This window comes from Morone saxatilis, unplaced genomic scaffold (genome assembly GCF_004916995.1).
Source record: "Morone saxatilis isolate NCDOM2014 unplaced genomic scaffold, NCSU_SB_2.0 Contig16, whole genome shotgun sequence".
Taxonomy (NCBI): Eukaryota; Metazoa; Chordata; class Actinopteri; family Moronidae; genus Morone; species Morone saxatilis.
This window is the reverse complement of record NW_023339718.1, coordinates 12,123,694-12,134,875: the sequence shown is the minus strand read 5'-3', so window position 1 is coordinate 12,134,875 and position 11,182 is coordinate 12,123,694. Positions and strand designations below refer to the sequence as shown.

General features: G+C 42.2%; 1 protein-coding gene across 1 annotated transcript in view; it reads right to left on the bottom strand.

The window, feature by feature from the left end:
• Nucleotides 1-11,138, bottom strand: part of LOC118325987 (aminopeptidase O-like) — a 32,235-nt gene extending 21,097 nt beyond the window's left edge. Inside the window, exon 1 of the mRNA XM_035658870.1 lies at nt 10,511-11,138. The gene's annotated coding sequence lies outside the window, so the exon portion shown is untranslated. The remainder of the gene's footprint in view (nt 1-10,510) is intronic.
• Between the last annotated feature and the right edge of the window lie 44 nt (nt 11,139-11,182).

Sequence of the window (11,182 nt, the reverse complement as noted above, 5' to 3'; positions counted from 1 at the left end):
GGTCCTGTGAGAGAGCAGCCTTGGGGTCGTGGTTAAATATTATCCCTGGGGGTAAAAAAACTAAAAAAACAACAGTGGCTTCCAGCCACACTGCAGTTTCCTGTTAATTACTAGGGTTAATAGGGCACAGAGACACAGAGACGCACATACATAGTTGTGATCGTTAAAAAAACTTTTGTAAGACCCTTCAATTGATTGTTGGCAACTTTACCCTGCCATTTCATAGCGGTTAGGTTGCTGAATGTACAGCACAAACAAGTAAAGATATAGTCTCACCAACACAACACACACCACACAACGAACAACAAGTGCTGACACCAGGAGGAACAGGGATTGTGTTGGGGCATGAAAGAGAAAGATGAGCAACCAACGAAATTAAGCAGTTTGGCGGAATCATGACAAAACAATAATTCGGTGTGTGAGACAAAACACACCAAACATAGCTGGGCTGTTTGCGACTCTGCGATCCATGCATTGACATCCAGTGTCTAGGCCTGATCGCCAGTCTACGGTTGAGCGGCTTTGAGGAAGTATAACGCACGAGGAAGAGGGGTAGAGAGCAGGAGGAGTAGGAGGACGAAAGATGGGCTTACTGTGGCAGACAAGAGTCAAACACGAAGAGGGAGTTGTAGCAAGGGACAATAACGGAGGAGGAAACAGCATAAAGAGGCTTGAATAACCAGAGCCATCAAAAAAGAAAGGTCGTGTTCAGGAAGAGGTTCTGAGTTTGTCTCTCTGCATTAGTGTGAGTTGCGTTAATGTGTTGGAAATGCAGACAGACATCTCTGTTAGTCTTTGTGTCTTTTTGTGTGTGTGTGTGTGTGTGTGTGTGTGTGTGTGTGTGTGCGCAGTGTGTATGTGTGTTGTCTCCTGTGTGAACTCCAGGCTGGCTGGGTTTAAGCAGTCTGAGCTGACAGAGGTATGTGGGATGGACTAAGCCCAGATATCTGTTGCACAGACAGACGCGCACACACAGCTGTGGAGTCAAGCACCGCCACAAACAGCCAGACACATATACACATACACAAAGGAAGAAGAAATAAGTATATATTATAGAATGACAGAAGCCACCACAGAAACAGGAGAGAGATGGAGTGAGAGAGATCATCACAGAGAGACACCAACGGGAAAAACAGATGGAAAGAAACTCAAAACGTGTTGTTTACTTTGCATTAAAACCCCAGGAAGAGTAACCTTCTGTCTTTTTCCTATGATAAGACCACATCCAGCTTAGCAACACATGATATCCCAGACTGGGGAGAGTGGAGCTGAAGCTGTCGCCTGCAGTATGGCTGTTGGCAACAACTGAGCGGCTTTCAAATGTGTCTGTCTGACTATATAATACTAGATTACTCAAGACTTTTGGAAAGATTAAGACAGTAGTTCTATGTTGTCATCCCCTGGCAGTGTGCATGACAGTATACACAGATTCATTGTTGTAATACATGTTCATCTGCTACATTACTATGGCTTGTTTTCAAATCAATTTGCTTCCGTTTTACAGCACTTTATTTCTCATAACAGGCTGAAAATAAGCTCTAAAGAAATCTGAATTTTTAATGCCTCTTTGATCATAAGAACATTTCTTGAGCTTCAACAAATACTGTAGTTAATTAATGGATTAGTAGAATAAAAAGAAATAAATTACGAACTGTTTTGATTGTTGATAAATTGTCAAAGCAATTGTGAAGCAAAAATGCCAAACATTTCAACACGTTCCAGCCTCTCAACAGTGAATATTTCCTGCTTTTTAAAAATCTGATTTGACAGTAAACTGACTTTGATCTGATTTATTTGGACTTTTGCCTGTTGGCTGGGCACAACTAGCAATCATCAGGGGATTTAGGTTTTATTTTTCACTATTTTCTGACATTTTATAGACCTAAAGATTAATTACAAAATCTGCAGTTTAATCAATAGTGAAAATGATTGTTAGTTGCTGACCTGGGGATTTCAATCTTAGAAACTCATAGTTCAGAAAATGACTGGTTTGAAATACATATTTCAACTATGCGGTATCAGTCTCGGAATATTTGGGCATTTGACGACAAGCCACTTCATTAAAATAATGCTTACGCCATTGATTTGTCTGTGCTCTTCAGGAATTTAGGATAGACTTAAAAGTAGCATAGCGCACTGGGTTCCCCCGAAACACACAATCAAATATCTAAAGACACTTGGTTGTAGGTTTCATGTGCAGGGATTTCTATAACCGTCAGCGTCTATGGGCCTAGTAGCATACAGCTGACATTACTTTGCACACATGCACATGTCTATATCTGTGTGTAATGTGTGTGTGTTTTTGACAAGGCTAATTGCGTCAGGGCTGTCTGAGAGCGCTGTCGGCACCCGAGTCATTACCAGGAAAGACAGATGTTTTAGAACTCAGCAGGCCGCATTCATACGTGCACAGGCAGACACACAAACACAGCATTACATACTGTACTTATGAAAGCTACGAGGTGACGCCTAAATCAGGTTTTATGTGAAAAGCATTGATTCATTTCCCACCACTAAAAAGCCAGCTCCATTTTACAGCCCAGCCCAATATTGAACATGACTCTACACTGAATATCTGGCTAAAGCGTCACTGGGTTTAACACCATGACCTCCACGCTACAGTGCGTTTTTACAGCAGTGCATTATACTGAATGTCTAAATTTGTGTTTGAATTGACTCCAAAATGAACAATGTGTATTTGTGTGAGTGACAAAGTGCTGTGCTTGTTTTGTACGTATTGTGGCAGCCATATTCAGCAGGCTGTGTTCTCTCTCTCTCATTCTCTGATGTGTTTTCCATGTGTGCTGGAAAGACAAACACAGCTGCACTTTAATGACACTCAAATGCTTCTGGGATTCAGAATGCATGTGTGTGCATGTGTGTGCATGTGTGTGCGTGTGTTCATTTTGACCACTTCAGTGAAAAGCCTGTTGAAGCTACTCTTGCTCTCTGTAACTATCGTTCACTCTACCCCCAGAACTCCCAAACTCCGCAACTCAACGCCTCACCTTGTGTGTGCATGTGAGCGTGCAATGGGTGTGTTCCTCAGAGAGTCATGAAGCCCTTAGTGGTATTTTGTGAGCAGCTATGCCTGCCATGAAATGGTTTGTCAGCATCATCAACCCTGACTGGTGATCTCTTTACACACCACCCCCCTCTTTTACTGTATACCTCCCATTCATGAACACATGTACATATACACACACAACATACACACATGCAGACTGCAGGGAGTCCCCGGACGAGACGAGACAGGCTGTGAGCTTCAAATGACCCCGAAAACAGAACTGATGCTGAGTGATAAATGAGATAAATACACGCTGGCACTCTCTTCCTCTCACTTTCTTTCAGTCTTGCTCTCCCTCATTAACACAACACAAATGGAGCCATCTCGTCTCTCTCCTCTCCTCCCATCTCTGCACATAAATCTTCCCATCTCTAACACTTGCGCTGCTGGTAAATTTTAATTCTCTTTTGTTTTTCCTCCAGTTTTTTGCAACCTATCAATAGGCAAAACAGTTTTCGTTCTCCATCAGCACAGATGTCAGAAACCTAAAATTTAAGTAATTGAGCGTAAAACAGGCTGATTTTCTATGATTTCTAAAATTCTGTAATGGGATTAAAATTAACCAGACAGAACTACAGCATCATGATACATCAGTTAGACAAAAACACAGTTCTGTCTATCTGTACAGACACTGTGTGGATTTAACTTTCAGTCAGTTTATACAGTAATATCCTGTCATACTACGGCATGAGTTTTACAGGTTGAACTCGGGAGTCATATAGTGGAAGCTTTACCGATTACAACTGCAATAAAGCATGTGGACACAAGTTGTGTTTATGTCTTGTAGGAGTAATGTGCAGATTAATAGCTTACTACATCAGCTTTGTCACAAAACAAAAAGGCATAGAAGTGGACTGAAAAGTTTCATTGGCAAGTAATGTTGGATCAACAGCCTATTGATTCCAAGTCACCGTGACAGAAGGGTGAATCAAACAGCAGTTGTTTGCCACACTGATCCCTTGATTCCCACACAATCTGTTCCTCCTGGTCAGCACTTTTCACAACAGTTGCGGCAGAAAATGACAAAGCCAGTAAGATACTTTTATTGATCTGTTGTTTTACTCCACCTCTGTTGTCTCTTTAGATGTCCTGGACTCACCTTCTCCTCCTTTCTTCTCTGATTCCCTCTTTCACAATCCCTCACTCTGTCTGAGCACGAGTTCAGCCTTGGGGGACCTTTCATCTAGTGTACTCAAAGGGATGCAGTACTCCATTCTACTGCAGCTACGGTACAGTATGGGTGTTTTTGTGTCCTTATTGTCGGTCCATCTATTAATGGCAGTGGCATTCAGAAAGTAGATAAGAGTATGATTCTCTGCTGTGGTCGTCTCTATCTTCCACCTTTTCATAGCAATTTCTCAATTGTTAACACCAGTGAGAGTAACAACACGAATGCATGTGTAAGTTCATCAAAGCTGAACTTAACGTCGTAATACCCTTTCAGTCACTATGCACAGCTCAGATCCTAGCTGAGGGTGGTTAAGTAGACTTGAGAACTGTTACTGCACAAATCCACCCGTCCCCGCAATCCATTACTTGTGAACAACACCTCAGCTTTCAGCTTCACAACATGAAGTCTCTATCATTGGAACAAACACCACCAAAGCATTCTAGACTGATCTCACAATAAGGGGTAGAAATGAACCCAGAGAAACGACACGTCGCAATTTGCTTGACCATCATCTGAAACTGGTCTGAGTCCCTAATCAGGACCTAGACTCTTCATAAAAAACACATCTTGCAATGTGACGGGTGCACATTAACTCTCCATCAAGGTGAAGATTTGACAAGGTAAGGAGTACATTTGTGAACATGACTTGGACCCATAAATGTGAATCATATAGCTACACATAATGAACATAAAACGAACTTTGTAAAGCAATAGTAGGGATTCTTCTGCATGAGTTTAGCTTTCATTTTAAGACAATTAAAGGGTTGTGGCTCACAGTAGTGAATTCTCAGCTGATCTGTAGTTTGTCTGATAATGGAGAAACACACAAACACACAGACACACACACTTTTCTTCCAACCATTTCCCATGCTGATGTGATGAAGTCTGGCCGGAAACAGCCATTTCCCTGAATGTTCCCATCTCTCCTCCGGCATACTCCCTCATCCCTGATTCATTGCCAATAAATCACAGAGGGAGAGAGAAACAGAAAGAGAGAGACAGAGCAAGTAAAGAAAAAGTGTCAGAGAGAACGGGTCAGGAAGAAGGAAGGGTAGGCAGCAGTATAAACCAGGAGACGGTGTATTGGCGATGAGAAAACAGAGATCAAGAAAAAACCAGATGCGTGACGTGTCCTTGTCAAGTTCAAATTGCCAAATATGGGTGAAGGTACTTTGAAGTGGTGACGTCTCATCTAAGAAAACAACACAGAAGCCATAAAAACCCCATTACTAAGCAGATATGCTTTATTTCGTGGGTACTGGTCAAACTCTAAACAAACAAAAAGAGAGGATGAGGTAAATTGCAAAACAAAACCACATACAAGACTGTTGGGTAATTTGTTACTCAAGCTTTAACCAATTAATTGCACTTGTGCACACACAACACATTGAAGTCTATTTTGGCACACACTAGGATTAAATTCCGTCTTTTACGTTTCATAAATCAGCACAGACTGAAACTATTTCCACATTGCTCTCCTGCCTTTATTCCCATCCTCCACTTACAGAAACCTATTATGGCAGAACCCCACCCAACTGAAGAGGCTCTTTGATCATGCCCTCCCTACTGTTTACCCTCCCACAGGGGATTCAGCTACCACTACTACCTCCCTTGTCGAACCATCAACATCACACCTAAGCACATCACAAGGGATTTCAGTCACTGCTCAAATTCGGTTCATGCCTCTGTGGGTTTACATTATATCCTAAAATAGAAGTTATTTTAACTCGGAGACCTTTAGCTTGACGGCAGTGGAGTTAAACGTTCCCTGTTCAAGAGTCCAGCCAGAGACCTTTGTGTCATGTTGTTTCCCATCTGTCTCCCCCCTAACTTTTTATAATCTCTCTACTATTGGCTCATAATATTGGCCAATTGTCATGGATATAGCTCAGTTGCTTATTTTCAGGAAGCATAGTTACCCCCACCACATACGGCCACATGTTAATCATGTGACCAGATTTCTATACATAGGTCGGGTGATAAGTGGCTTACATGCATCACAGCTTCCAAATCGTAATCTGCTGAGGAAGACCGTGAGATGTGCTTCGAAGTAAGTAGACCTTGAGTTAAGGGTGAAAGATTCTGTGTCATTCAGGTCATGGTTTAGAAGTGCAAAGTCAAAGGCTTTAGTTCAAAACGGAAGAGGCCACTTGGATGAGAAGCAAAATTCCTTCAAGAATTGAAATTCCAATTGCTTTTGACTTCTAGCTATAAGATTTTTGTAAAACCAAAAGGTACAACAAAATCTCCAAACTTCTAAACACTTAAAATAAAACTGGAATGACCAGCCTTAGTCATACAACACATTATTTTTGCTTTTAGATATTGTAAAGTTGCTGTAAGTAAACTGAAGTGTCTTTCAACAGATGACTGTGCACAGTGTGAGGTGCCATTTTAAGACAGGCTGTTTCTCTAAACCTGTTGCTGTTGACATTTTCTCAGCCACAAACCTGATGGTATGTGTTTTCATAGTAACCCGTACCATCGACCAGGAGGGTACAGATTGCCATGTAGGTGCAAATGAGGTGACAGAGTGACACTGAGATAGAGGCTGACTCATCGTCCACCTATTCTGCTGCATCTGTTCAGTCAGTTATTGTGGCACACAGAAAAATGTCCCTGTTCTAACATACATTATGCTCCCAGCCAATGCCTTCCTGCACAATCTGTACAGAGATTTACTGTTCATAATCATATGTTTCTGTTTTAGCCTGTAGTATTAATATTACAAAAATTGAAATCATTAGGTGTGGTTTAAGCAATCAAGATAACAAAAGGAATAATATAGGATAGCTGATTCATAATTAGGATCTCAATATCCACCAAAATAACCCTAATTAGTTTGGTGGAAATAATAATTGTGCAGACTTAGCTTCAGAGAGGTAAGCACTGTAAAGTTAAAAATAGTGCGGTGCAGAACAATTTCATCAGGAATGACAAGAATTCAGGATTGCGCCATTTCCCGGATTTGTTTATCCAGAGGAAGAGCTATGTAAACACTTTCTATATACAGAACCTTATCACATCTGCACCAAAGGTGCTAGGATGTGTCATACTGCATCAACTATTTTGTATTCTAGTGCAGAAATAGGACTGCACTAATCTAAAGTATTTACCACAACAACACTACTTAACTACTTTAAATCACCAGGCAAAATTATGATTTTATTTTTAAGTTAAAATAGAGTTAAAATAATGTTATTTTGGTAAGGCTGCATCTGTCAGCCATTAAGCCCATTCTGCAGGCCAGTGTTTCCAAGAACCCTGAGTGTATTGGACATGCTCTACAGCAAGGTTGCACTCTGAGGTTTTAGGAAAGGTATGCTGTGATACCTATTGATCATCGTTGAGGCATTTTACCATGGACTCCAGTTGATCAATAATTGACCCAGGTCAATTACGACTTACAGACAGCATCCTTTAAAAGCAGAGAAGCATGTGTTGTTCCCAGGAAAGTTGGCCAAGGTCTCCTGCTATTCACAGCTCTTTTCCCCTACAGGGTTTCCTGTCCTGATCAGCAGGGGCAGACATACCCTCTCATTACGGAAACCGCAGATGAAAATGAGAACAAAATGAGGCCCATTATCACGCGGGCGTGACTAATATCCCTCTATAGACCTCTCCACACACACTGGACACATGCACGCTCGTCACACGCAAGTTATATGTGTGCACAAAAAAAAGTCAGACATGCACACTAAGATGCGTGTGAATCAATAACGTAACAGAAACAAAGATGAGGGGAAGTTGGTAATAAACTTTGGCTCTATTAAATGGACCAGATCTCGGGCTTCTCTGTGGGCGGTGTCTGGCTCTTTCCACTGAGTGCATCTATAGGTTTGTGAGGGAGCGTATATACCCTAATCATCCATGATGCCATTAGTGCTAAATGCGAACCTGGTTCAGCCTAACTCCTGCCCACTTATAGTCCTAGCGTTTACTATTCCCTCCCTTGCCATCTCTTTCCTCTTTTCCAAACCGCTCTTACATCATCTGACCGGTCCTGTAATATTTCATCTTTCCTGTGATTCTCTCATCTTTTCAAATATCCACTCTGCTCTTCATTTCCTCAAATGCCCGCAACATATTCATTAGCTTACTGGAATTCATAATCATCAACTTCTAACCCAATACTAGTCTCGCTCTTGCCTCAATCCTCTTAAAATCCTGGCTTACCAATTTCTGTTCTCTGCTCTACTTTTCTACCTTTTCTTCATCCTCTCATTCCTTCTCATTCCATCTCCCCTATTTATTCTCTTTGCTGAAGAATCCTCTGCTCTTTCCCTTCCCTTTGTATTTTTCCACCCAAGTGCATCATTTTGTGGCTTGAATACATGTTTCCATTCCAATTTGAATTGATCTAAAAGATAACCACAGGGGATATACGAAGCCCAGCGGGGGCGTCAAGTGTTTTTTTTTTCTTTATTTTTTTTTCTCCATATTTCACTCTCGTTGCTCTATGCTCCAGTTGTACCTTCATCTCTGATTCATCGTAACTTTTTCTTCCCCTTCTACCTTCCTGTCTCCTGTGTTTTAACCGCCTTTCCTCCTCTTTTGCCCATCGGGTCTGCTGAGTGATTTATAGCCTTGCAACAGGCTGGTAGACGCGGGGAAGAGAAAGGGAGGAGAGGTAGATGAAAAGAGGAGGGGTTGAGTAGAAATTGGGCTGTTTGGCGTTTGAAGTACATGAAGGAGTAATATAAAATACACCTGGTCCATCCATGGGGCACTCTGTACACAGAAACAAAGGGAGGGGAGGGAGACGTAAAGGAGGAGAGAGGAGAGGGCCGGGCCACAGGGGGAGAGAGGTGGATGGAAAAGGGGGGGAGGGGAGGGGTCACTTCGTGTTTCCTTTCAGGATGGCTTTTATGGTGTAACTTCAAACACTGACCTCCCACACCCCCACCCCTACATCCCCCCTCTCCCTCACTCCATCCGTCCGTCCGTCCATCCGTCCCTCCCTCCTCTTTCTCACTATTGTGTATGGCCAAGTGGACAGTAATTGGCTATTCTTTCATGAGGCTGATTTCAGCACTCTCTGCCCCCCACAGGAAGAGGCCCTTTTTGCTGCCCCTTAGAAGTAAGTGTATTTGTGTGTATGTGTGTGTACATTGTAAATATGCCAGACGGTAGGTATCAGGTGGTTAAAGGAGGCTGCACTGGCCACAGACTCTACAGGCATTTCATTCACTGTGCGCTCCAAATTACAACACAGGAATTGGAGGTAATTTAATCCAGAGAAATCATGTTCCGACATGAGGTTTTACGAAATACTCTCCGGATTTCAGGTACAGCTTAAACATGTATACCTTTGTTTAGGAATAAAGCTTACATTACATCTGTTGAAAGCTGCGGTACAAAGTGTTAAAGGGAAATTTAAAGCCCTAAAAACTCACTGGATATATACAATATTCTTGGCAATGAATGAGTGTTTTATTTTTCCTTCCAAAATGTTATTCAAAGACACCCAGGGGCACTTACCTAACTTATTCATGCCATAAAATATACAAAAAGATGAGAGGCTTTGCCAATGTTTCCTACAGTCATAGCATATTGAGAGTGATATATAAAAGCTGCTCTCGTCTTGCTAATGACTTCTGGTCCTCTGTGGCTTATAGATCAGTGTGCGTTCATTAATGATACAGGCGTGTGTGCAAGTGTGTGTGTCAATTAGTGGGTGGAGGGGATTAGCCATCCCTAGAGAGCCCTAATTAACACTACACACACAGGCAAAACCATCTTTTTTGGATATTTTTTATGGCTTTTTTCAGCATTTTATTTGGTTGTAAACAGTGCAAACTGACAGGAAGTATAGGAAGCGAGGGAGGGATGCAACAAAGGTTCAAGGCCAGATTCAAACTCAGACTGTCGAGGCTAAATGGTTCCCACCCCCTCCAGACAAACACAGACACCACCCCACACACACACACAGGCCATGGCCACACAGACATGCAACACTGGAGGGTATGTGATGTATACAAGCTCTTAAAAGGTTAAATATGTGGACGACGACACAACATAAACACAGACTTAAACAATTACAGGGTAGTCTGTCCTCGCAGACACAACACATAAACAGGACTGGTGATAACTGTGTTGTCAGACAAACGAAAAAATGTACAGCTCAAAAATCACAGCTACTTTAGCAGAGCAGAAGATCCACATAGATAGGAAGATAGAGGTTTCCAAAAGAGAAAGGCACAATTCCAAGACTTAGAAGTAGAGCAGAGGGAAGGTATATAGAGCTCTTTATACAGTAGAGTGCCTCCTACCTCTCTGTAGTTCACTTTGGGCTCTATTCTCTTCCGCTTTCTGCCCTTCCCCTGATAACTCTGACTGAGGAGAATCCATTTTACAACCTGCAAGAGGGAGGATGGGGGGGTGAGGTGACGAAGGCGGGAAAAAGAAGGGAGGGTAGAGGTAGAGACAGAAACAAAGTGGCATGTTTTGAGTGAGCGGGATTGAGTCAGTGGGAAGGATAAACAGAAAAATGGGGGACAGCAGAGAAGTAATCAGAAAGGTGTAAACCCCCAATGACAGAGAGAGAAAGGAAAAAGGAAAAGGTGTGAGAGAGTGAGTGGTCACATTCAACAGCAGAAAGTTAATATAAACAGACATGTGGCGCACTTTCCATCTCTCAAGTGGAAAGGCACACAGGAATATACATATGCACACTCTCAGTAAGCCAATAGCATGCAAACGTTGACAGAGTGCAAAGCAGACACATAAACACAAATGTCAAACAGTCTATCTACAGTCCTCTCCCTCTGTCTCTCTCTCTTACACGCACACATTAAATCCAACGTTCAGCGCTCACTTGCTCCATACATAACCTACGGAAACGGCCGGCTAAGACAAAAGAGTAATAGTGAAAGTATGCTGCTGTGACGGAGCCTGGAGCGCAGCAACTCCCTACACCATATATCTCCATTAAACAGCAAATC